The 23,845-nt window shown below is 48.3% G+C and overlaps 1 protein-coding gene across 1 annotated transcript in view; it reads right to left on the minus strand.

Annotated features, from left to right (window-relative positions):
- ddr2l (discoidin domain receptor family, member 2, like) overlaps nucleotides 1-12,592 on the minus strand; it is a 52,697-nt gene extending 40,105 nt beyond the window's left edge. Inside the window, exon 1 of the mRNA XM_056280544.1 lies at nucleotides 12,453-12,592. The gene's annotated coding sequence lies outside the window, so the exon portion shown is untranslated. The remainder of the gene's footprint in view (nucleotides 1-12,452) is intronic.
- Nucleotides 12,593-23,845: the final 11,253 nt, after the last annotated feature.

Raw genomic sequence — 23,845 nt, forward strand, 5'->3', positions numbered from 1 at the left:
TTTAGAATATACTTGTTTGGCTGTAGAAAACTATTAGAAGTATATGTGGGACTGGATGCAGTGTACACACATGGAGAACTAATCAGTACAGTACTAACGCAGCATACAGTAGAAAGACAACAGTTGTGCAACGGTTAAGGAAGTGTTTAAGTTTCTGTGTGTGCGTGTGTGTGCGTACGTGAATCATCACACAATGTTTTGCTCCCTTTCAACTCAGCAGTTCATCAATGCTGGACACAAACACACACCCACTCAAAGCTGTTATGCAAGACGAATATAAGCAAACACACACAAACATGCACAGTGACAGCCTCTTTCCTGACTAAACATCTTTTTTCCCCTCAGTGTGTTTTGGTGCTAGCCGTTAGCATGTAGCTCAATAGGTCCGCATATATGTGAACGCATATCAAAAAAATATGTTTGTGAAACAAAAATAAAAGTCACGTTAAAACTTTTTTCTCACCTATTTGCAATATTTACATACAGACAGAATATGAAAATAAAATTTACAGGGCTTCCATCAAGATAACAAGACCCATACAGGAGCCAAGAGGAAGAACTGAAGGAAACGGAGAAAAGAAATGTTTAAACAGAGAGAGAGAGACAGACAGAGAGAGAGAGAGACAGAGAGACAGAGCAAGACAGAGGGAGAGGGAGAGAGAGACAGAGAGGGAGAGAGCGAGAGAGACAGAGAAAGAGAGAGACACAGAGAGAGAGAGAGAGAGAGAGAGAGAGAGAGAGAGAGAGAGAGAGAGAGAGCAAGACAGAGGGAGAGAGAGAGAGACAGAGAGAGAGAGAGAGTAAGACAGAGGGAGAGAGACAGAGACAGAGACAGAGAGAGAGAGCAAGACAGAGGGAGAGGGAGAGAGACAGAGAGAGAGAGAGAGAGAGAGAGAGAGAGAGAGAGGGAGAGAGGGAGAGAGCGAGAGAGACAGAGAAAGAGAGAGAGAGCTCTCTTGTGTACTGCTTTATGTAATGTTCTGGCTCCTGCAGAGGCCTGCTCAGATTCCTACACTGTGGCTCATTTCTCCATTGGAAGGTCACATGACAGAGAGAGAGAGAGAGAGAGAGAGAGAGAGAGAGAGAGAGAGAGAGAGAGAGAGAGAGAGAGAGAGAGGGAGAGAGAGAGAGATGAAGCAACAGTCCATTGAGTGAGTGTCTAATAACAGATTAACCGTTGGAAAACTTGCTGAAAAATTAGCATTTTAACAGACAGCTGGTCGGAGGATCGAGACGAACATGCCTGTAAAAACACATCTAGAGAGAGAGAGAGAGAGAGAGAGAGAGAGAGAGAGGGTGAGAGAGAGGATGCATAGTCATCTGTCCTCTCTCTCTCTCTCTCTCTCTCTCTCTCTCTCTCTCTCATCGACCAAACATGAGCCAAAAGCCTCAACATTCCAAACATTCAACGCAACCCAGGTTCCCCTCCCTCCCTCCCTCCCTCCCCCATTTCTCTCTATCTATCTCCCTTTCTCCCTTCTCTGTCTCTCTTCTTTCTCTCGCCCCCCCCCCCCCCGAAGTCAATGTTATACACACACAGGAATTACAAGCTCGGGAATCGGCATGCCTCACACACACACACACACACACACACACACACACACACACACACACACACACACACACACACACACACACACACACACACACACACACACACACACACACACACACAGGTTAGGAGGTCAGTGAGTGAACAGAGCAGAATGAGGGATTTGAACGTAGCGCAGCATGCAAGTTATGCTAGTTATGCCAGCTCGCTGCACAACAACAGTCAGTCAGCAGTGTAACTGGGACAAAGCTAACCAGCTAGTTGAGACTGACTTACTAGCTGTCACTAGCTAGCTGTTTGATTGGATGACACGCTAGTTTGACTAGCTTGGACTGCTGGAACCTTGATACTAAATAATAAATAACAGTAAAGATTCATCCATCCATTATCCAAACCGCTTATCCTGCTCTCAGGGCCGCGGGGATGCTGGAGCCTAGCCCGGCAGTCATTAGGCGGCAGGCGGGGAGACACCCTGGACAGGCCGCCAGGCCATCACACAGGGCCGACACACACACACACACATATTCGTACCTAGGGGCAATGTAGTACGGCCGATTCACCTGACCTACATGTCTTTGGACTGTGGGAGGAAACCCACGCAGACACGGGGAGAACATGCAAACTCCAACACAGAGGACGAACCGGGACGACGACCCCCCCCCCCCAGGTTGGACTACTCCAGGGCTCGGCTCGAACCCAGAACCTTCTTGCTGTGAGGCAACCATGCTAACCACTGCGCCACCCATCTTTAAAAACAGTGTATACAAAATGCTTGACAGACACAGCAAAAGCAGAATACTCAGAAAGCGGTATAATGGCAGAGAGCCAAGCATGAGGCCAAACAAAAACAAGACAAAGTTAAGGTACAGTCAAGATAAACTTAAAACAAGAGGACAAACAAAACACAAAAACACAGTAGAGAGAAAACGAAGGGTGTTGAAAGATAGACGGTAAAACAAATGAAAAGGAAGTAAAAAAAACCCAATAAAAATGTAAACAGAAATACAATTAAATGAATAAAAGCAATAAAAAGACGACATCATGTAAAAGTGAGTCTATGAAAGTAGTTTAAAGAAGGGATTTGAAAGAAGTCACTGATCTGCGAGGCGGGCGATTCCAAAGCTGAGGGGCCCCGAGGGTAAAAACAGGGTTACCTTTAGACTAAAGCCTCGACTTGGGAACGAACAGAAGGCCCCACCTGAGGACCTATATGGGGTCAACATCTCCAACATGCCGCTTGGGGCCAGGCCCAGTTGTGCTTTACAAGTGATCTGTAAAATCTCAAGATCAATTCTGAAACTGACAGGGAGCCAGTGGGCAGGACTGGGGTGATGTGATGTCATCTGTTAAAACCAGGACAAAGCCTTGATGGCCGAGCATTTCCCTGATAGGATGGTTAGATGTGGAGGTGATGGGTCTGGCTGATCGGATGACCAGCTGACAAATGAGCTGCGCGGATGTTTCATCCTCAAGTAGGACACTTGACTGCTGTCAGATAAGAGTTTGGGAGGTGCAGGGGTCCATTCAGCACAAAATGGCGATGTCAACATGGCATTTCTACTGAATCAGTGGTAAAACACAATGAACAGAAGCTGTGAAGCCGTCTGACGTTAAGACTTCCACATCTGTGAATGTCTGAATTTGAATTGTTTGACAGTTTTACTCTGGGAAGCACACTCATGTTTAAAGGTTTTTTAACACATGGGGCTTAATGAACATGCATTTTGTTGTATATTTTCTTTGGATTATTGCTATTTCACATTTTACTGCAGATAAGAGAGAATGGAGCCTTAAAAGCCCATAATACTGAATCTCAATAGTCATTATTTATTGATATTTGGAAAACTGCAATGTGTGTTGAATTAGTGTCATAATCTCAAAACAGGATCTGGACCTGCGAATTCCCAGCTGGGATGTTTTGCTGTCTAAGCTATCTGATTGCATGCTGGAAGTCCATCGAGTCCGATGATGACATCCCTCCTCGTTAATGGTGTGTTCTTTGATGACTGCAGACGAATTCTACACAAGTTTTATTGCATGTTGGGCATATGAAGTCTGAGTTGGTGGGAGCAGGTATGGTTGTGTGCCTCCTTAGTCTTTTCTGTAGTTTCTTCACATTCCTCTCCATTTCCAGCTGTTCTATACCTCTGTAGCAGATCTCCCACCAGTTGGAACGGTTGATGGCAGCTTGCTCAAGTCTCAAGGGGTCGATACAACACTTCTTCAGCAATGTTTTTAGCTGGTCTTTGTATTGGTTCTTCTGACCCCCTGTAGACCGACAGCCCAGATGAAGCTGTCCATACAGGACTTGACGTGGCAGGCGTTCTTGAGGCATCCTGATGACATGTCCAAGCCAGCGCAGTTGGTGTTCAGTGACCGCTGGCTTCTATGCACTTGTAGTTTGTCCTAGCAAGAATCTCGGCACGGGGAACACGGTCACGCCACATGATCCCTATGATTCACCGCAGACACCTTATGGGGAACCACTCCAGCAACCTTCGGTGGCAGCTGTATGTGACCCAGGCTTCATAACTGTATAGGAGAGTTTTGATTCAGGCAGCTTCAATTTTGGTGTGCAGGTGGAGGTGTTTGTTTTGGAAGACCTTACATTGTCAAAGTTTGCCAAAGGCTACAGAGGCCCGTTTGATTCTCTTGTGAATTTTGTGATCAGTGTTGCAGCCCTCAGATAGGATGCCGCCCAGGTATTTGAAAGATGGAACAACTGAAAGTGGTTGGTGTTCTATAGTGTAGACAAGCATAGTGGGGTGGGGAGCTGGATCTCCATTGGCATAACACCTCCATCTTGGTGGTGTTGACTGATATACCCAGCCTGCTGTAGGGATTCACAACTGCTGCAAGGATGGTTTGCAGGTCTTCTGGTGTGTGAGCTACAAGAGCGCAGTCATCAGCGTACTACAGCCCAAGGACCTGCAATGTTGACAACTTGGTGGTTGCCTGGAACCTTCGAATGTTGAAGAGGTTTCCATCTAGCCTAAAGTTTATTGTCATCCCACTACAGTCTTCCAGATCTTTATGAAAAAGCTTTGTGACACTTAGGAGGAAAATGTTGAACAGTACCGGTGCCAGCACACACCCCTGCCTCACTCCAGTGCAGACATTAACGGGTGTCAATTCCTGCCACCATCCCATCATGGAACTGTGACAGAATGCTCACAAATTTGCTCAGCCAGCCAAACTTTCTCAGAATTTTCCCAAGTTGCTCTCCATTCAACGTGAAAAGCTTTGGAGGGGTCGACAAAAGCCATGAAAAGGTCCTGATGTTTTTTGCAGCACTTTTCTTGTAGCTGTCTTGCTGTGAAAATCATATCCACAATACTCCTGTTCTTCCTGAAACCACACTGTGACTCTGGTAGCAGATGTTCTTTCAAGTGCTTCACCATCCTGCATAGCATGACCTTTGCTAGGACCTTGCCTGCCACAGCTAGAGGGATATGCCATGACTGTTGCCACAGATGGACTTGTCACCCCTGTTTTTGTACAGGATGACAATTTCAGCATCCCTCCATTGTTGAGGGACACTCTCCTGGCCCCAGACCTGCAGGATGTACTGACAGATCATTCTGGTGTGCAAGTATCCTCCTTGTTTTATGAGTTCTGCTGAGATACCATCACTGCCAAGGGACTTATTGTTCTTGGGGGAGTTGATGGCTACAAGTACTTCTTGAAAACTTGGCGAGCGGTCAAGGTCTGGGATGGGCGGATGAATCGGCAGCTCTTCCATTATGGATTGGTCAGTTGGTGAGTGCTGGTTAAGTAGGGTTTCAAAATGTTCAGCCCACCTTGCCAGGATCTGCTTTTGGTCTTTCAAGGCTGTCAGTTCGTCTGCTGATTTTAAGGGTGTGATAGAGCAGTTCCTAGGGCCATAAATAGTCTTTATAAAGTTGTAGAAGTTGTGTATATCATTTATGTCAGCATATCTCTTTTTATCACCAATACTACTATTAATTTCTGGAGAGCACTAGCTTTAGCTCTTTCGCCTCCATCTTTGTTGAGAGAAGTTCAGGTGAGAAGGTCTGCCCTTTCCGCTTCCGGTGTGAGAAGATGGCAGCGCGAATTCATGTTTGCAGAGGCCTCATTTAGTACTGGTGTGGGAAGATGGCGGCACAAATTCACGTTTGCGGTGGCCTCACCCAGTACCATCCATGCAGTGTCTTTGTCCACGTCTGCGTTTAAAGTTTTGTCTTCGTTTGATGGCTGGGAGAGCTGGCACTGTATCGGCTGGGAGAGCTTGGTTTGCTGTATCCTGTGGGCCCAGGGACCACGGCGCTGCCTGGAGCTGTGACCGAGGAGGTAACACCGAGGGCGGTCTGACAGGACACGGACGCGGGGCAGGATACGCTAATTGCTAGCACATGCAGACCGGCAGTTCGGATTACACCAAGGGCGGTCTGGCGGCGGCCTCATCTGGCGTTGACTGTGGTGTTTTTGATGTTGTCATGTTGAGGGTGTCTGGCTGGGAGAGCCGGCGTCGGATCGGCTGGGGGAGCCTGGTCTGCTCCGTCCCGTGGACCCAGGCACCACAGCCCTGCACCCGAAGAGGAAACACGGAGGCAGGCTAAGCTAACTGCTGGCCCATGCAGACCGGCAGTTCCGACAGTCATCCTGGCTGGCGTTCGTTCCCTTGGACAGTGATTTTTTTTATTTTATTTTTCTTATTTTGGATAAATGTGTTAGTTTAGATATATGTGTTAGTTAGTATATGTGTTCTTGAATTTATTGTAGTTTGGATATGTGTTTTTGTCTTTGTGTTGCACTGCTGTGGGCTGGGGGGAAAGCGTTTCTGATTCCTGATTCCTTTCGCTCCTCTGATTGGCCAGCAGAGAAAACGGGGCGGTGACGTCTGACGTTTTTCTGATCAGAGCTGAAATGTTATTCAACTTCAGGTGATAACAGAAAGACGCCTCTCGCTGCCGAAAACACACCCAATGTGATCACAGCCTGAGAGACGCTTACCTGTTCCCTGCACACCTGCCTGCCCTGAATACAAGACCCGAATAAAAGACCTGCAGCAGAAAACTGCTGCAAGAGGAATGCCTAGCCACAGGCCACACACACACACACACACCTTTGAAGAATGTCGTGGGAGTGCCTCATTAAACCAACAGATCCAGTGACAACAATATGAAGGTTCACGCACACGCATACGTCAGTATTGTACATGCACACGCACGTATTCTCCAACATGCAGACACATGCATGCAAAGCCTGAGCGCGCACACACACACACACACACACACACACACACACACACACACACACACACACACACACACACACACACACACACACACACACAGAGATTTAAATTGATGTGCTGAGATTTCAAATAACACAACAAGGACTTCCCCTTTTGGACTTAAGTTGGACTGACACATCCCCCTCCCCCTTTCTCCCCAGTTGTATCCGGCCAATCACCCCACTCTTCTGAGCCGTCCCGGCGGCTGCTCCACCCCCTCTGCCGATCTGGTGTAGCAGGCCAGATTACCGCCCCCCCCCTCCCTGCCAAACTATACCCAGGTATAGTCTGGCCTAGCCCATAATATACCCGGGGTATAAAACAGGCTAGCCCACTTTAACCCCGGGTATAGTCTGGCCAGGGGGTATCTCTTGGGCTGTTACACCGGGGAGGGCTGCAGACTACCACATGCCTCCTCCGATACATGTGGCGTCACCAGCCGCTTCTTTTCACCTGACAGTGAGGAGTTTCACCGGGGGGACGTAGCGCGTGGGAGGATCACTCTATTCTCCCCAGCCTCCCCCGGAACAGTCGCCCCAACCGACCAGAGGAGGCGCTAGTGCAGCGACCAGGACACATACCCACATCTGGCTTCCCACCCGCAGACATGGCCAATTGTGTCTGTAGGGACGCCCGACCAAGCCGGCGGTAACACGGGGACTCGAACCGGCGATCCCCGTGTTGGTAGGCAACAAAATAGATCGCCACGCTACCCGGATGCCCCCCCCCCCCTGGATTGAAACTATCCAAGCCTCGCTGGGCTCGTATACAGGTCAAGCAAATTAAACAAGTGTTTATAAGGCAGACACACAACCTGCAAAATATCACGTGACTTGGTTTTGCAATCAAATCCTATTTTTGCTTCAACAACCTGCAAACACCCATGACAGAAGATGTTCACCCATCTGACCCAACGTCATTTAAGAAATACAGTACGACCGGGCACCTCGTCTAAAGCTGACAGCTGTTCATGTCCCAACAACGAACGCATGACAACATTTATTCCCACGTCCAAACTTGCAAAACATGGTTTCCTCGGGGCTGTGACTACCCGGATAGCAAAACGGCTGTGGCCCGGACCCGTCCCACACCGACACTTTCGTCCGGCCCACATACCGCGTGGATGATGGCCCTTGGGCTCCTGTTTGCCAGATCTGGGTCAGAACCAAGCTGCATGTGCCACATATTTGCCAAAGGTGGCCCATATTTGTGTTGTGATATTTAGGTCATAGTCACCATTTACCACACGGGCCACTTAAGGGTCACATCCAATTCAATTCAGTTTTTTTTCTCTCAACTTATTGTCATTAAAACAATGTGCAAACCCCCATTTTAAAAATGAAATGAGGGCTGTGGCTTCACCAAACAGCGCAAGACAGACACAAACACAGCAAACACAGTATAAGATATACACACATGAAGACCAAAAGCTGAAATAAGTTAAAAAAAAAAAAGAGCAAGAGTACAAAATATTTAAAAATACCTACAGACATTCAGTGGGTGGCCAGGTTGAGGTGGGCAACAGCTTGTGGAAAGAAGCCGTTTCTGAGCTTTTACATGTTGCCGAGAGCACCGCATCTTTGCCAAAAAAGGCCCACATTTGATTTGGCATATTTGCTATGATACACGTGGTGCCGCGTCAGGCTCGCATCCATTTTGTCAGGGCCAGAAGAAGGCCATCAGTGGAGTGGCCCACATCCGGATGCTATCCGGGTATGGATTAATAATATGCCCACCGTAAGTTCCCAGAGCCCAAAGTCACGTCTGCAAACTGTCTGGCCAAAAACACCTTCAGCAGCTTTGTAAGACTGATGTGAATCAGACCGAAGCCAACAAACCTGATCATTTGTAAAGCTTCTCCTGCTGATGTGTGGTCATTTTAATTGTTAACCATCAGGAACAAAATGATCCATCCATTATCCAAGCCGCTTATCCCAATCGGGGTCGCGGGGATGCCGGAGCCTATCCCAGCAGTCCCTGGGCGGCAGGCGGGGAGACACCCCGGACAGGCCGCCAGGCCATCACAGGGCCCTATTTCCGCAGCTCAGACATATTCTGTCTTTCAAAATTCAACACCTCTCCCAGATCTTAAATCTCCTCACTAGATGTGAGGGTTTTGCTTGGTGTTCGGTATCATCTATGTTGAAAGTCAGCCCACACTAAACACGCTGCGTTACTCCGGAGATAATTGTTCTTCATGATATGAAACATTGCAATATTTGAGATGACTTAAGGCCTGAAACCACGCGAAAATGTGTACTGACCCTGCCCAACAATATATTTCCATAATTTTCCGCAATTTCTAAGCTTTAGGATTCAATTTTCCAAATTCTTTTCCTACACGTCTCCAGATGCTGCGGCTTTGCATAGGAACCCCTGACGTTCCCTCTGTGAGGTCCCAGATGTGTCCCAGAACATATGAAGCTGAACAACGCAGGAACAGGAACTGACAAAATTATCTTCAGCTAATTTTCTGTCGACAGACAAACCATGTATCAACCGATTGTTTCGGCACTACGTTGTGAGTTTGAGCCCTACGGTGTGCCAAGTTTCACTTCTGTTTGAGTTCCTAATGCAAGAAAAAAGAGAAGATCTTCACCTAAAACACTTCATCTGTCATTTAGCGACTTCCAACCAGAACAAACAACATCTGGCTCATTACCCCCGTGCAGCACCGCTGCCCTCGTTTGGCTGTGATTTGCAGCATTATCACACGGCAGGGGGGTGTGCGTGTGTGTTGTTTGTATTGACGTCTCAGCCAACCTGAGTTGTGTGTCAGGGATCATATTCAGGTCTCTGCTATTTACAGATCTGCTGACACGAGCCGCTGCCTGCACAAACCACCACACCAGCCAGCCAGCCTATCTCCACCGATGGCATCTCATTTATCCAACGCCTTCTTATCTCACCTCATCTCACCTGTAGGTGGTGCTAAGAAAATATCAACACACTCGAGTATGGCGATATTACCTTTCGCGATACCGTATCGATTCTCAAAACCACTGTAGCAATTTTTAATTGTTTACGTGTAAAGGTTCGTGACAAACGTGTTGTGTTGCGTGTCACCCCCAGTGACGTCATCTATCTTCAGCCATCTGACTCTTCCACTCCGACCCGACAACGTAAACTGAGACAGGAAGTAGCACGAGCACAAAGAGCACAGGCCCATGGAACCCCAATATATCGCGATACACTGAATCATAACCCCTGTATCGTGATATTGCCAGATCCTCACCAACACACAGTCCTAAAACTAATCCTACAACTGCCTCTTTGTGGATCACATCCACACTCCCACATTTTCAATGAAATCTCATCCAAACAAAAGTATTATTTTTTAAATTCTTCAATCTTTCTCCTTCACCTCTTCTCTCAGAGAAACGGTGGAAGTGGGTTTGCAGTCGGGGGGGGGGGGTCGTCTAGTTGGTCCTGACATGTCAGGTGCCCTTCCAGAAAGACTCCGTAACCGCCTCCAGGGGTGGGCAATCTTGCGCAGAAAGGGCCGGTGTGGGTGCGGGTCTTTGTTCCAACCAAGCAGTTACACACCCATGTCTCCTAATCAAGTTCCCCTACTGGTGGATCAGTGGGACCAGGTGTGTAACTCCCACGCCGGCCCTTTCCGGATAAGATTGCCCACCCCTGGGTGACCCCCCTCACCGCCGGGGTCACCCAGGGGTGGGCAATCTTATGGCAGAGGGATATGCAAATGGCACAAAATTGTGAACATGGCGACGACGGTGTCGATTTCCTTCACCAACGTCCCTTTAAAGTGTTCCCTGAAGTGCCGTGCAGGACCACAGCTCAGGTCAGCCAATATTCCCTGTGAACCTGAAGGTTTACTGCCTAACCCAGGGGTGGGCGAGCTTACCCGGGAAGGGCCGGTGTGGGTTAAGGTTTTTGTTCCAACCAAGCAGTTCCACACTTGATCCCTGAGGAACTTGACTAGGAGACATAGGTGTGTAACTGCTTGGTTGGAACAAAAACCTTCACCCACGCCGGCCCTTTCCGGATAAGATTGCCCACCCCTGCAACCCCACTCCTGGGTGACCCCCCTCACCTCCGGGGTCACGTATGGCAGAGGGATATGCAAATGAGACAAAATTGTGAACATGGCGACGACGGTGTCCTGATTTCCTTCACCAACGCCCCTTTAAAGTGTTCCCTGAAGACACAGGGATCAACATGATCCCTGTGTCTCCTAGTCAAGTTCCTCAGGGATCAACATGATCCCTGCGTCTCCTGAGGAACTTGACTAGGAGACACAGGTGTGTAACTGCTTGGTCGGAACAAAAACCTTCACCCACACCGGCCCTTCCCGGGTAAGCTCGCCCACCCCTGGGTTAGGCAGTAAACCTACAGGTTCACAGGGAATATCGGCTGACCTGAGCTGTGGTCCTGCACGGCACTTCAGTGCAAACTTTAAAGGGACGTTGGTGAAGGAAATCTGGACACCGTCGTCGCCATGTTCACAATTTTGTCTCATTTGCATATCCCTCTGCCATACGTAACCCCGGAGGTGAGGGGGGGTCACCCAGGAGTGGGGTTGCAGGGGTGGGCAATCTTATCCGGGAAGGGCCGGCGTGGGTGAAGGTTTTTGTTCCAACCAAGCAGCTACACACCTGTGTCTCCTAGTCAAGTTCCTCAGGGATCAACATGATCCCTGTGTCTCCTAGTCAAGTTCCTCAGGGATCATGTTAACTGCTTGGTCGGAACAAAAACCTTCAGCCACACCGACCCTTCCCGGGTAAGCTCGCCCATCCCTGGTAACCTGTCCCACCACCAGCCTCTCCCTCCTGTTGTGTACTGATCACTATTGATCCATGTGGGCCAAAACAAGACGAATTCCTTGCAAATACAAACTTGGGCCAGTAAATCTGATTCCAAGTCGGTCCTCCATGAGGGTCCCTTCCAGGTGTTCAGTTCCTCTGGTCAACCAGAACCAGAACTTCTGGCAAGGTTTAACTACATGTTGGTAACTGTAAAAACAAAACAAACAAAAAAACCCAACTACTTTTAAAACTCCCTTCCTGTCGTCAGCTCTGTGAGCTGGTCCAGATGAGAAAGACGCGGCTGAAGTTTGGACATTAAACCTCATTTAGCGCGGTCGCCATCTCCTCCCCCCCTCCCCCCCTCACACCGACAAACCCAACAAGTTACGATATTGCATTTACCACCTTATATAACGCAGCGCTCATGAGACTTGATGCGGAGCCAAGGGTCCGGCGGAGGACGAGAAGAAACTCCCGTCGAAGTCCACAAAGCCAACCGAGTCCGCCGAGCCGACGACCCGAACACGTCCGGGACGCTGGAAGACGCGCAGAAACCGCCGGATTCGCCCGTTTGACTATTGATTAAAACTACCGCACTGGTCCCGCGGGCCCGCGGGCTCGCTCGCTCGCGCGTCCGTCACGCAGCGTCAGCTTTGACACGAGTCCCGGCGGAGAACGTTCTGATCCTCCGCAACAAAGAAGAAAAAGAAGAAGAAGAAGAAGAAGACGAAGAAGGGGGGGGGGAACAGCGATGAGGGGAAACTTTTTTTTTTGTTCCACGAAACTTCAGTTTCTCTCTAAAAACAACAACGGCGACTTAACACACACACACACACACACGCACACGCACGCGCCCCGCGCGCGCGGTGTTTACCTGTCTGCGGTCCCCAACCGGATCCAGATCACAGAATCCAGAAGACGCGAAGCCCCGATGTGTCTTTCGCAGGATTTCAACAATGCATCGGAGGAAGAGCTGCACACTCCGAGGAGGAAGAAAAAAACCCTTCGGTGCGACTTTACATCACATCCCGCTTCCGCCGACGGGGAGGGGGGGGGGAGGAGGAGGAACACGGAGGAGGGGGGGAGGGGGAGGAAGAGTGAAAGGCAACGTAACGCGCGGTGAATGTCACAGGTTCGTGTTTAAAACGGGTGAAACCGGAATCACGCTTTCTCTCACTGCCGCGTCCGTTACAAAGCGCTGCGGCACTGCTGGTAAAATAAGATGAGAAATAGAAACAAGATTAAAAGACAGGAAACACGTTTATGGTGTTCTTTTATACACACGCGCACACGCGCACGCACACACGCACGCTGATCAGCCAAAACATTAAAACCACTGATTATCTCGTTACAATGGCAGCACTGTGGTGCAGCAAGAAGGTCCTGGGTTCGAGCCCCGGGGTAGTCCAACCTTGGGGGGTCGTCCCGGGTCGTCCTCTATGTGGAGTCTGCGTGTTCCTCCGGGGGCTCCGGTTTCCTCCCACAGTCCAGAGACGTGTAGGCCGGGTGAATCGGCCCCTACCACGGTGTCCCCCGGATGTGAATGTGCTGGGGGCCCTGCGGCGGCCTGTCGGCCTGTGCTGACTGCTGGGATAGGCTCCAGCATCCCCGCGACCCTGAGAGCAGGGTAAGCGGTCCGGATTCTGGTTGGACGGATCTCGTTACAGTGGCACCTGTCAACGGGTGGGATGTATTAGGCAGCGAGTGAACAGTCAGTTCTTGAAGTTGACGTGTTGGAAGCAGGAAAGATGGGCAACCGTAAGGATGTGAGCGACTTTGACAGGGGCCAAGTTGTGACGGCTAGACGACCGGGTCAGAGCACCTCCAAAACGGCAGGTCTTGCAGTGGTCAGTACCTACCAAAAGTGGTCTAAGGAAGGACAACCGGTGAACCGGCGACAGGGCGCCCAAGGCTCACCGATGCACATGGGAGGGAGAAGGCTAGCCCCGTCTGGTCCGATCCCACAGAAGAGCTACTGTGGCTCAAACCGCTGAAAAGGTGAATGCTGGTTATGACAGACAGGTGTCACAACACACGGTGCATCACAGCTTGCTGTGTGTGGGGCTGTGTAGCCGCAGACCGGTCAGAGTTCCCATGATGACCCCTGTCCACCACCTAGGGTGCCTACAATGGGCACGTGAGCATCAGAACTGGACCATACATAAAAAATCATCAGTTGTCACTGACAGCCGATGATTGCTTATGGCATGAAATTTAATATTGAATATGAAATTATGGCACGAAATTAAAATTTAAATAAAGATATTTGAATGAAAATGAAAATAAATAAATAAATCGAAATCACATTTTGAATGAAGAAAAAGATGAATGAAATGAATGAAGGAAAAAAAAACCAGCCACTGAGGATGCACAAGCCAGTGCATTCTTAGTGCCGCTCCCAAGCCTGGAGAACTGGAGAGGGTTGCGTCAGGTAGGGCATCCGGCGTAAACCCCTTTGCCAAATCAAATATGCAGCCATTATCCGAACGGCTTATCCTGCTCTCAGGGTCGCGGGGATGGTGGAGCCTATCCCAGCAGCCATTGGGCGGCAGGCGGGGAGACACCCTGGACAGGCCGCCAGGCCATCACAGGGCCCACACACACACACACACATTCGTATCTAGGGACAATTTAGTACGGCTGATTCACCTGACCTACATGTCTTTGGACTGTGGGAGGAAACCAGAGGCCTCGGAGGAAACCCACGTAGACATGGGGAGAACATGCAAAGTCCACACAGAGGACGACCCCCCCAAGGTTTGACTACCCCAGAGCTTGAACCCAGGACCTTCTTGCTGTGAGGCGACCACGCTAACCACTGTGCCAATATGCGGATTATAAATCAGATTTCCATACTGGATCGGTCGAGGCCCGGGTTACCAATGACCGCCACCGGTACTGTTGGCCAGCAGGGTGCCGGTGGAAACTATGCTACAGCTGGGCAAGGAGAAGGCAAGGGAGAAGGCATGTCCAGAGGCAGTCGGAGAGGAGGAAGGGTAGGGGTGGGGAAGTGAGAGTCCGTACTTTGAATGTTGGCACTATGACTGGTAAAGGGAGAGAGCTGGATGATATGATGGAGGTGGAAGGGGAGTAAGGCCAGGAGCGTCGGAGGTGGGTTCAAACTCTTCTACCACGGTGCGAATGGGAGGAGAAATGGGGGAGGGGGGATTCTGAAGGAGGAGTATGTCAAGAGCGTGCAGCTGGAAATCAAAGGCGTGTTGATGAATGTTATCGGCGCATACGCCCTGCATGCTGGGTGTGAGATGGAAGAGACGGAATTCTGGACTGAGTCGGATGAAGTGGTGGGGAGGGCACCCAAGGAGGAGAGAGTGGTGATTGGAGAGGACTTCAACGGGCATGTTGGTGAAGGAAACAGGTGACGAGGTGACGGCAGGTATGGCGTCAACGCAGACTTTTATACAAGGATTTAAATGGCGGTGATGTTGCTGCACATCCACACAGATGAGTTTTAGTTTTGGATGACAAAAACAAGAAAGAACTACAGTTTATGCCCCATGCACGGCAGAAGCATGCTGTCTGTAGAGGGAGGGAACAATGCAAAATCTCTCATCTCTGGCAGAATTTGAAGGCGCCGACAGGAAGTCGTTGACACAGAGTGAAGGATCTTATCTTGATTCTGAGGAAACTTATCTGAATTTCCTCAGTATTCAGATTCAGGATTATCTGGATACAAGCACACAACTCTTTGCAGCTAACGAGCTTAAACCAAAGCATCCACTATCCTTCTTTGATTCCCACATTTGGTCCTCTAATAAGGTTGCGGACCATGAGGTTTGAAAGCAAACACGCTTACTTCCAAAAGATGCTCAAGGAGGACGCAGAACTTTAAAAATGTCTGTCAAACACTTGCAAACAACGACCAGCTCCTTCAGAACGACTGGCGTCCCATCCCTCCCGTAGAGTTCTGAGACTTGCAGAATCTATAACAAGGAGCATTGAAGCTGTTCTGGAAGTTGTTCCGCAAGTTGGGTGCGAGACGGAGGAGAAAGAAGAATTCTGGAGTGAGGTTGATGAAGTGGTGGAGAGGGTACCCAAGGGGGAGAGGGCGGTGATTGGGGCGGACTTCGATGGGCATGTTGGTGAAGGAAACGGAGGTGATGAGGAGGTGGTGGGCAGGTATGGTGTCAAGGAGAGAAATGTGGAAAGACAGATGGTGGCGGGTTTTATGAAAAGGATGGGAATGGCTGTGGTGAATACGTATTTCAAGAAGAGCGAGGGACACAGGGTGATGATCATACTCAAATCGCTAACTTAGAGGCCTGCTTGGCTACTGTGAAAAACTGGATGCCACTTAACCTTCTGCTTTTAAATTCAGATAAAACTGAGATGCTGGTCATTGGCCCTGCTAGACACAGACACCAATTTGATCAAGTAACGATAACGATCGACAACTCTGTGGTTTCACAAAGTGTGGCAGCCAAAAATCTTGGTGTTACGTTTGATCCCAGCCTTTCCTTTGATAAGGACATTAAAGAAATCACCAAGACGGCCTTTTTTCACTTACGTAACATAACTAAAATTCGGTCTTTTCTCTCCATGGCTGATGCAGAGACTCTAATACATGCATTTGTTTCATCCAGACTTGATTACTGGAATGTTGTGTTTTCAGGTCCGCCACATTCTCGTGCTAAAAGTCTTCAGATGGTTCAGAATGCTGCTGCTGCTAGAATCCTAACTAAATCTAGGAAATTTGACCATATTACACCAATTCTTGCCTCCCTTCATTGGCCTCCTATCCATGTTAGATCAGAATACAAGGTGCTTCTGCTGACTTATAAAATCCTAAATGGGCTTGCCCCATCCTACCTGTCTGATCTCCTTAAACCTTACATGCCACCTCGAGCTCTTCGTTCTCAAAATACAGGGCTCCTGTGTGACCCAAAGTTAAAAAGAAGCCAGCTGGTGGCAGCAGGGCCTTTTTCCTATCGGGCTCCATTGTTGTGGAATAACCTGCCTGCTGCCATCAGACAATCGGAGTCTGTTGAGTCCTTTAAATCCAGACTTAAAACTCATCTTTTCGCCTTAGCTTACAATTAGTTCTCTTTTTCTTTGTTTGAATGGTGTCATGTGAGTCTCTTGCGTGCATGTGCAGTCGGTTCTCCTCCCAGGTCTCCGTGGTGATGGTGGTCGTCACTTGGATGCTGCCTGCCCTTCCTCTCCTCACATAAGTTTTTCTTTTTTTTACACGATGATGCTGGTCGCGTGGCCTGGGACCTGGACTGCTCCGTTGGCATGTGGACACTGCTTGGCATCCTGTGCATCATGTTCTTCATAAATGTTATGTCCATTATAATTCTGTTATCCTCTTTCAATGTTGTATTACGTAAATGGCGTGAACACAACATCCATTGCACGCTGTCCGTCTTGGGAGAGAGATCCCTCCTCTGTTGCTCTCCCTGAGCTTTCTTCCTATTTTTTCTCCCTGTTAAAGGGTTTTTTTAGGGAGTTGTTCCTTATCCGATGAGAGGGTCTAAGGACAGGATGTTGTGTTGCTGTTAAGCCCACTGAGGCAAATTTGTAATTTGTGATATTGGGCTATACAAATAAATTTGATTTGATTTGATTTGATTTGATTTGATTTGACATATAAGAGTGGAGGAAAGTGCACACAGTTGGACTATATCTTATGCAGGAGGCGTGATCTGAAAGACATTGGGGACTGCAGGGTGGTGACAGGGGAGAATGTAGCTAGGTAGCATCGGATGGTGGTCTGTAGGATAACTTTGGAGACCAAGAACAGGAACAGAGTGAAAGCCAAGGCAAGGATCAAATGGTGGAAGTTGAAGAAGGAGGACTTGTGTGGAGTTCAGGGGGGAGTTAAGACAGGCACTGGGTGGTAGTGAAGAGTTGCCGGATGGCTGGGCAACCACTGCAGAAATAGTGAGGGAGACAGCTAGGAAGGTACTTGTTCTGTCATCAGGACAGAAGAAGGAAGACAAGGAGACTCGGTGGTGGAATGAGGAAGTACTGCAAGGTATACAGAGGAAGAGGTTGGCAAAGATAGTCAGAGAGATGAAGAAAGTAGACAGGAGTACAAGGAGATGCAGCGTAAAGCAAAGAGAGAGATGGCAAAGGCAAAGTAAAGGGTGTATGGTGAGTTGTATGACAGGTTAGAGACACTAAGGAAGGAGAAAAGGACTTGTACCGATTGGCTAGACAGAGGGACCAAGCTGCAGAGGATGTGCAGCAGGTTAGGGCGATTAAGGATAGAAATTGAAATGTGAAGAAAAGTGAGGAGAGTGTGTTGAGAGGGTGGAAGGAGTACTTTGAGGGGCTGATGAATGAAGAAAATGAGAGAGAGAGAAGGTTGGATGATGCGGTGATAGTGAATCAGGAAGTTCAGTGGATTAGCAAGGAGGAAGTGAGGGCAGCTATGAAGAGGATGAAGAGTGGAAAGGCAGTTGGTCCTGACGACATACCTGTGGAGGCATGGAGGTGTTTAGGAGAGATGGCAGTGGAGTTTTTAACTAGATTGTTTAACACAATCTTGGAAAGTGAGAGGATGCCTGAGGAGTGGAGGAGAAGCCTACTGGTACCGATTTTCAAGAACGAGGGTGATGTGCAGAACTGTAACAACTACAGAGGTATAAAATTGATCAGCCACAGCAAGAAGATGTGGGAAAGAGTAATAGAAGCTAGGTTAAGAGGAGCGGTGATGATCAGCGAGCAGCAGTATGGTCTCATGCCATGAAAGAGCACCATAGATGTGATGTTTGCTTTGAGAATGTTGATTGAGAAGTATAGAGAAGGCCAGAAAGAGTTACATTGTGTCTTTGTGGATATACAGAAAGCATACGACAGGGTGCCGAGAGAGGAAGTGTGGTACTGTATGAGGAAGCATGTAGGAGTGGTGCAGGATACGTATTAGGGAAGTGTGACAATGGTGAAGTGTGCGGTTGGAATGACAGATGGGTTCAAGGTGGAGGTGGGATTACATCAAGGATCGGCTCTGAGCCTTGTCTTGTTCGCAGCGGTGATGGACAGGTTGATGGGCGAGATCAGGCAGGAGTCTCCGCGGACTATGATGTTTGTGGATGACATTGTGATCTCTGCCGAAAGTGGGGTGCAGTTTGAGGAGAGCCTGGAGAGAAGAGGAATGAAAGTCAGTAGGAGCAAGACAGAATACATATGCGTGAATGAGAGGGAGGACAGCGGAATGGTGGGGATGCAAGGAGTGGAGGTGACGAATGTGGATGAGTTTAAATACTTGGGGTCAACTGTTCAAAGTAACGGGGAGTGCAGAAGAGAGGTGAAGAAGAGAGTGCAGGCAGGGTGGAGTGGGTGGAGACGAGTGTCAGGAGTGATGTGTGACAGAAGGGTACCAGCAAGAGTTAAAGGGAAGGTTTACAAGATGGTTGTGAGACCAGCTATGTTGTATGGTTTGGAGACAGTGGCACTGATGAAAAGACAGGAGGTGGAGCTGGAGGTGGCAGAGTTGAAGATGCTAAGATTTTAATTGGGAGTAACGAAGAAGGACAGGATTAGGAACGAGTATATTAGAGGGACCGCTCAGGTTTGACAGTTTGGAGACAAAGTAAGAGAGGCAAGATTGAGATGGTTTGGACATGTGTGGAGGAGAGATGCTGGGTATATTGGGAGAAGGATGCTGAATATGGAGCTGCCAGGGAAGAGGAGAAGAGGAAGGCCAAAGAGGAGGTTTATGGATGTGGTGAGAGAGGACATGCAGGTGGCTGGTGTGACAGAGGAAGATGCAGAGGACAGGAAGAGGTGGAAACAGATGATCCGCTGTGGCGCCCCCTAACGGGAACAGCCGGAAGTAGTAGTAGAACATTTTGAATGAATTATCACTTGAATGAAGAAATGAATTAAATATCTAAATAAAACAAAAATGAAATGAAACTATAGCCTGGTGGTATTTCTAACACCATTTAACCCTTTCGGTGGAAAAATCCCATAATCACGTCTCAACACGTCCGTTGAGCAGTAAACGTGTTGCGCGTGTATAGATACAGATAATTGGCGCCATCTGCTGTCCATAATATGTAATGACCTTTAACTGCCCAGTCCTCGAGAGCGAGGAAATCTCAACCTTTCAGATAGAATTTGCAAAAACAAAACAAAAACAAACAAACAAAGAAAGAAAACCCAACAATCTTACATGTGGAGCAGTATATGTCCAGCATGGTTTTGAATATTCGTCGTGTTCGTCATGTTTCCAAGACGAGACTGTTCACCTCCATTTGAGGACTGAAAGGTCGATTTATTTATTTATTTATTTAGGCTTTACAGCTGAGGATTCAGGATCTACTGTACAGTCTACTGTACTTTCTGACTAGCTTGGTCTAGTCAGAAAGGCACGAACTGATGAAGCCTCTTGGATGAGAGGCGAAACGTCTTCACGGATATATACCAAGTCCAGTTGCACTTGATTCAACTCCTTTGGATGACCCGGTATGTAGTTACACACAAACTCTGGTCATTCACTGAGGTAGATGATATTAAAACCAGCACACCATGACTGACTGACAGCATTCTTAGCGTGTAATGGCCGGGATGAGAGTCAGCACCTCCAAGTCTGAGGCCACGATTCTCTACCGGAAAATGGTGGATTGCTCCCTCCAGGTTGGGGATGAGTTGTTGCCCCAAGTGAAGGAGTTCAAGTATCTCGGGGTCTTGATCACGAATGAGGGTAGGATGGAGCGGGAGATTGACAGGTGGATTGGTGCAGCATCAGCAGTAATGTGGGCGTTGTACTGGACCGTTGTGGTGAAGAGGGAGCTGAGCCAGAAGGCAAAGCTCTCAATTTACCAGTCAGTCTTCGTTCCAACCCTCACCTATGGTCACGAGCTTTGGGTAGTGACCGAAAGGGTGAGATCGTGGATACAAGCGGCTGAAATGAGTTTCCTCTGTAGGGTGTCTGGGCTCAGCCTTAGAGATAGGGTGAGGAGCTCGGACATCCGGTGGGAGCTCGGAGTAGAGCCACTGCTCCTTCACGTCGAAAGGAGCCATTTGAGGTGGTTCGGGCATCTGATTAGGATGCCTCCTGGGTGCCTTCCTGTGGAGGTTTTCAAGGCATGTCGTACGGGGAGGAGACCCCGGGGTAGACCCAGAACTTGCCGGAGGGGGGCTATATATGTCCATTCTGGCCTGGGAACGCCTTGGGGGATCCCCCTGGGGGATCCTGGGCATTGCTGGGGAGAGGGACGTCTGGAGTGCCCTACTTACCTTGTTGATGATGAGATGAGATGAGATGAGATGAGATGAGATGAGATGAGAGATGTTTTTTATGAACAGTGTGCCTCTGTACAGAGACGGATACAGTGCAAATGGTCAGTGCAGGAAAACACAGATGAATGACAGGTGATTGACAGGTGATTGACAGTCTTCAGGTGGTTATATTCATTTGGCCGCCCTTCTCTGGTCACAACAGCTCACAAGTTTTGCTGCTGTGTTTGCACACCGCTGTTTTCACCTAGCAGATATGGAAGTTTTTGTGTTTAGTTTTTAGTCCTGTTTTCTAAATCTGTTGGGGTGTGGGTCGTCTGTGGGTAGTCTATATGTGTCTGATGGCAGCGGTCTGTCTCTGGGAGGCCATGTCTGCCTGTGGAGGCCTTGCTCCACGGACAGCACGAGCTCCCCGTGTCTGCACACTTACAATTCACAATTTCATTTAGCAGACGATTTTTTCCAAAGTGACTATCTATCTATCTATCTATCTATCTATCTATCTATCTATCTATCTATCTATCTATCTATCTATCTATCTATCTATCTATCTATCTATCTATCTATCTATCTATCTATCTATCTATCTATCTATCTATCTATCTATCCATCCATCCATCCATCCATCCATCCATCCATCCATCCATCCATCCATCCATCCATCCATCCATCTATCTATCTATCTATGAGTCTCCAGCAGGGGGCGGCAGAGGATTAGAGCCCCAGGTTCCAAACAGTATTTTTCCATTTCATGTTTAATTTTTCAGTTCCTAAAAACTCTTCTTCCTCTCTCCTCCTGTTGTCTTCCACAGAGAGGAGACGAGGTAGGGTCCATTTTACATCTTCAGCACTTATTCTTCTTAAAAAAAAATCCCTCTTCTCTTCTCATCTCCTCTCATGTCTTCTCTTCACTTCTCATCTCCTCTCATGTCTTGTCTTCTCTTCTCTTCTCACCTCGTCTTCTCTTCTCATCTCTTCTTCTCTTCTCATCTCGTCTTCTCTTCACTTCTCATCTCCTCTCATGTCTTGTCTTCACTTCTCATCTCCTCTCATGTCTTCTCTTCACTTCTCATCTCGTCTTCTCTTCTCATCTCTTCTTCTCATCTCGTCTTCTCTTCACTTCTCATCTCCTCTCATGTCTTGTCTTCACTTCTCATCTCCTCTCATGTCTTCTCTTCACTTCTCATCTCGTCTTCTCTTCTCATCTCTTCTTCTCATCTCATCTTCTCTTCACTTCTCATCTCCTCATGTCTTGTCTTCTCTTCTCACCTCGTCTTCTCTTCTCTTCTCATCTCGTCTTCTCTTCATTTCTCATCTCCTCTCATGTCTTGTCTTCTCTTCTCACCTCGTCTTCTCTTCTCACCTCGTCTTCTCTTCTCTTCTTCTCATCTCGTCGTCTCCTCACTTCTCATCTCCTCTCTTCTTCTCTTCTCATCTCGTCTTCTCTTCACTTCTCATCTCCTCTCATGTCTTCTCTTCTCTTCTTGTCTTCTCTTCACTTCTCATCTCCTCTCATGTCTTCTCTTCTCATCTCCTATCATCTCGTCTTCTCTTCTCACCTCGTCTTCTCTTCTCATCTCGTCTTCTCTTCACTTCTCATCTCCTCTCATGTCTTGTCTTCTCTTCTCGTCTTCTCTTCACTTCTCATCTCCTCTCATGTCTTCTCTTCTCATTTCCTATCATCTCGTCTTCTCTTCTCATCTCTTCTTCTCTTCTCATCTCGTCTTCTCTTCTCTTCTCTTCTCTTCACTTCTCATCTCCTCTCATGTCTTGTCTTCTCTTCTCACCTCGTCTTCTCATCTCATCTCATCTCATCTTCACTTCTCTTCTCATGTCTTGTCTTGTCTTCTCTTGTCCATCTCTTTATGATAGAAGTCTTTCTCATTCCTGTCTTTTTATCTATTTAGCTATCATGATAATATCGCATCTCTCACTCCCCCATTTCTCTGTTCGCCTCCTTTGTCTTTCAGTCTTTGTGTGTGTGTGTGTGTGTGTGTGTGTGCGTGCGTGTGTGTGTTTGTGCGTGTGCACACACACGTGATGGCCAGTTAACCTTGAGTGCTGTCTAGGTTTTGTATCTGGTCTAGCTTCTCCTGCAGAATCATATGATCAGTTTTCATCAACACACACACACACACACACACACACACACACACACACACACACACACACACACACACACACACACACACACACACACACACACACAGACTGAAAGACAAAGGAGGCGAACAGAGAAGTGGGGGAGTGAGCTGAAAAGGGAGATGAGGCATTACATAAGATTTGTTTCGCTAACATGGCGACGGTGGTCGCTGGCTCGGGTCCTGGGCTGCTCCGCTGGCGCCTGGACACGGCTTGGCACCCTCCTCATCTTATTCGTCATAAATCCTGTAATTCCAGTATAATTGTGTTATCCTCATTCAGCGCTGTGTCGTGTAAATCGTGCAAACACAACATCCGCTGCACACCGTCCGTCTTGGGGGAGAGCTCCTCCTCTGCTGCCCTCCCTGAGGCGTCCTCCTAGTGTTTCTCCCTGTTAAAGGGTTTGGGTTTTTTTTTAGGGAGTCGTTCTTTATCCGATGAGGGGGCTCTAAGGCTACGCCAGATCTGCCTTAGGGGCCACCTGGGGGGGGGCCCTATGTGTAAAAGGGCCCCCCGCGATGGGAGGAAAAAAATGTATGCGTTTGTTTTTTATGCCGGGCTCCACAGATATATGGCACAGAGCTTGAGCCGTTCTCTTGATAATTATCCAGTCAGAATGAAATAAAGGTTGTTTCCAAGATAATGAAGTCTCATAATGATTGATGGTTATATCGGTGCGATGTGGCAAGTGGTGACTAGTGAGCAAGCGGCAATACGCTGTATACTAGACTGGCTGACGGACACAGGGAGCAGGTGGCTCACATTGCGCAGATCCAAGATCAGTTTTTCTTAAGCCACGTCAAGGTGAAAAACAGTGGAATTCATTTTTACCTGACCCTCTGTCAGTGAGGCGTGCAGAGCCTGATAATGTAATAAAGCCCCGATAATGGAATAACCCTGATAATGTAATAAAAAAAA

This window comes from Lampris incognitus, chromosome 1 (genome assembly GCF_029633865.1).
Source record: "Lampris incognitus isolate fLamInc1 chromosome 1, fLamInc1.hap2, whole genome shotgun sequence".
Taxonomy (NCBI): Eukaryota; Metazoa; Chordata; class Actinopteri; order Lampriformes; family Lampridae; genus Lampris; species Lampris incognitus.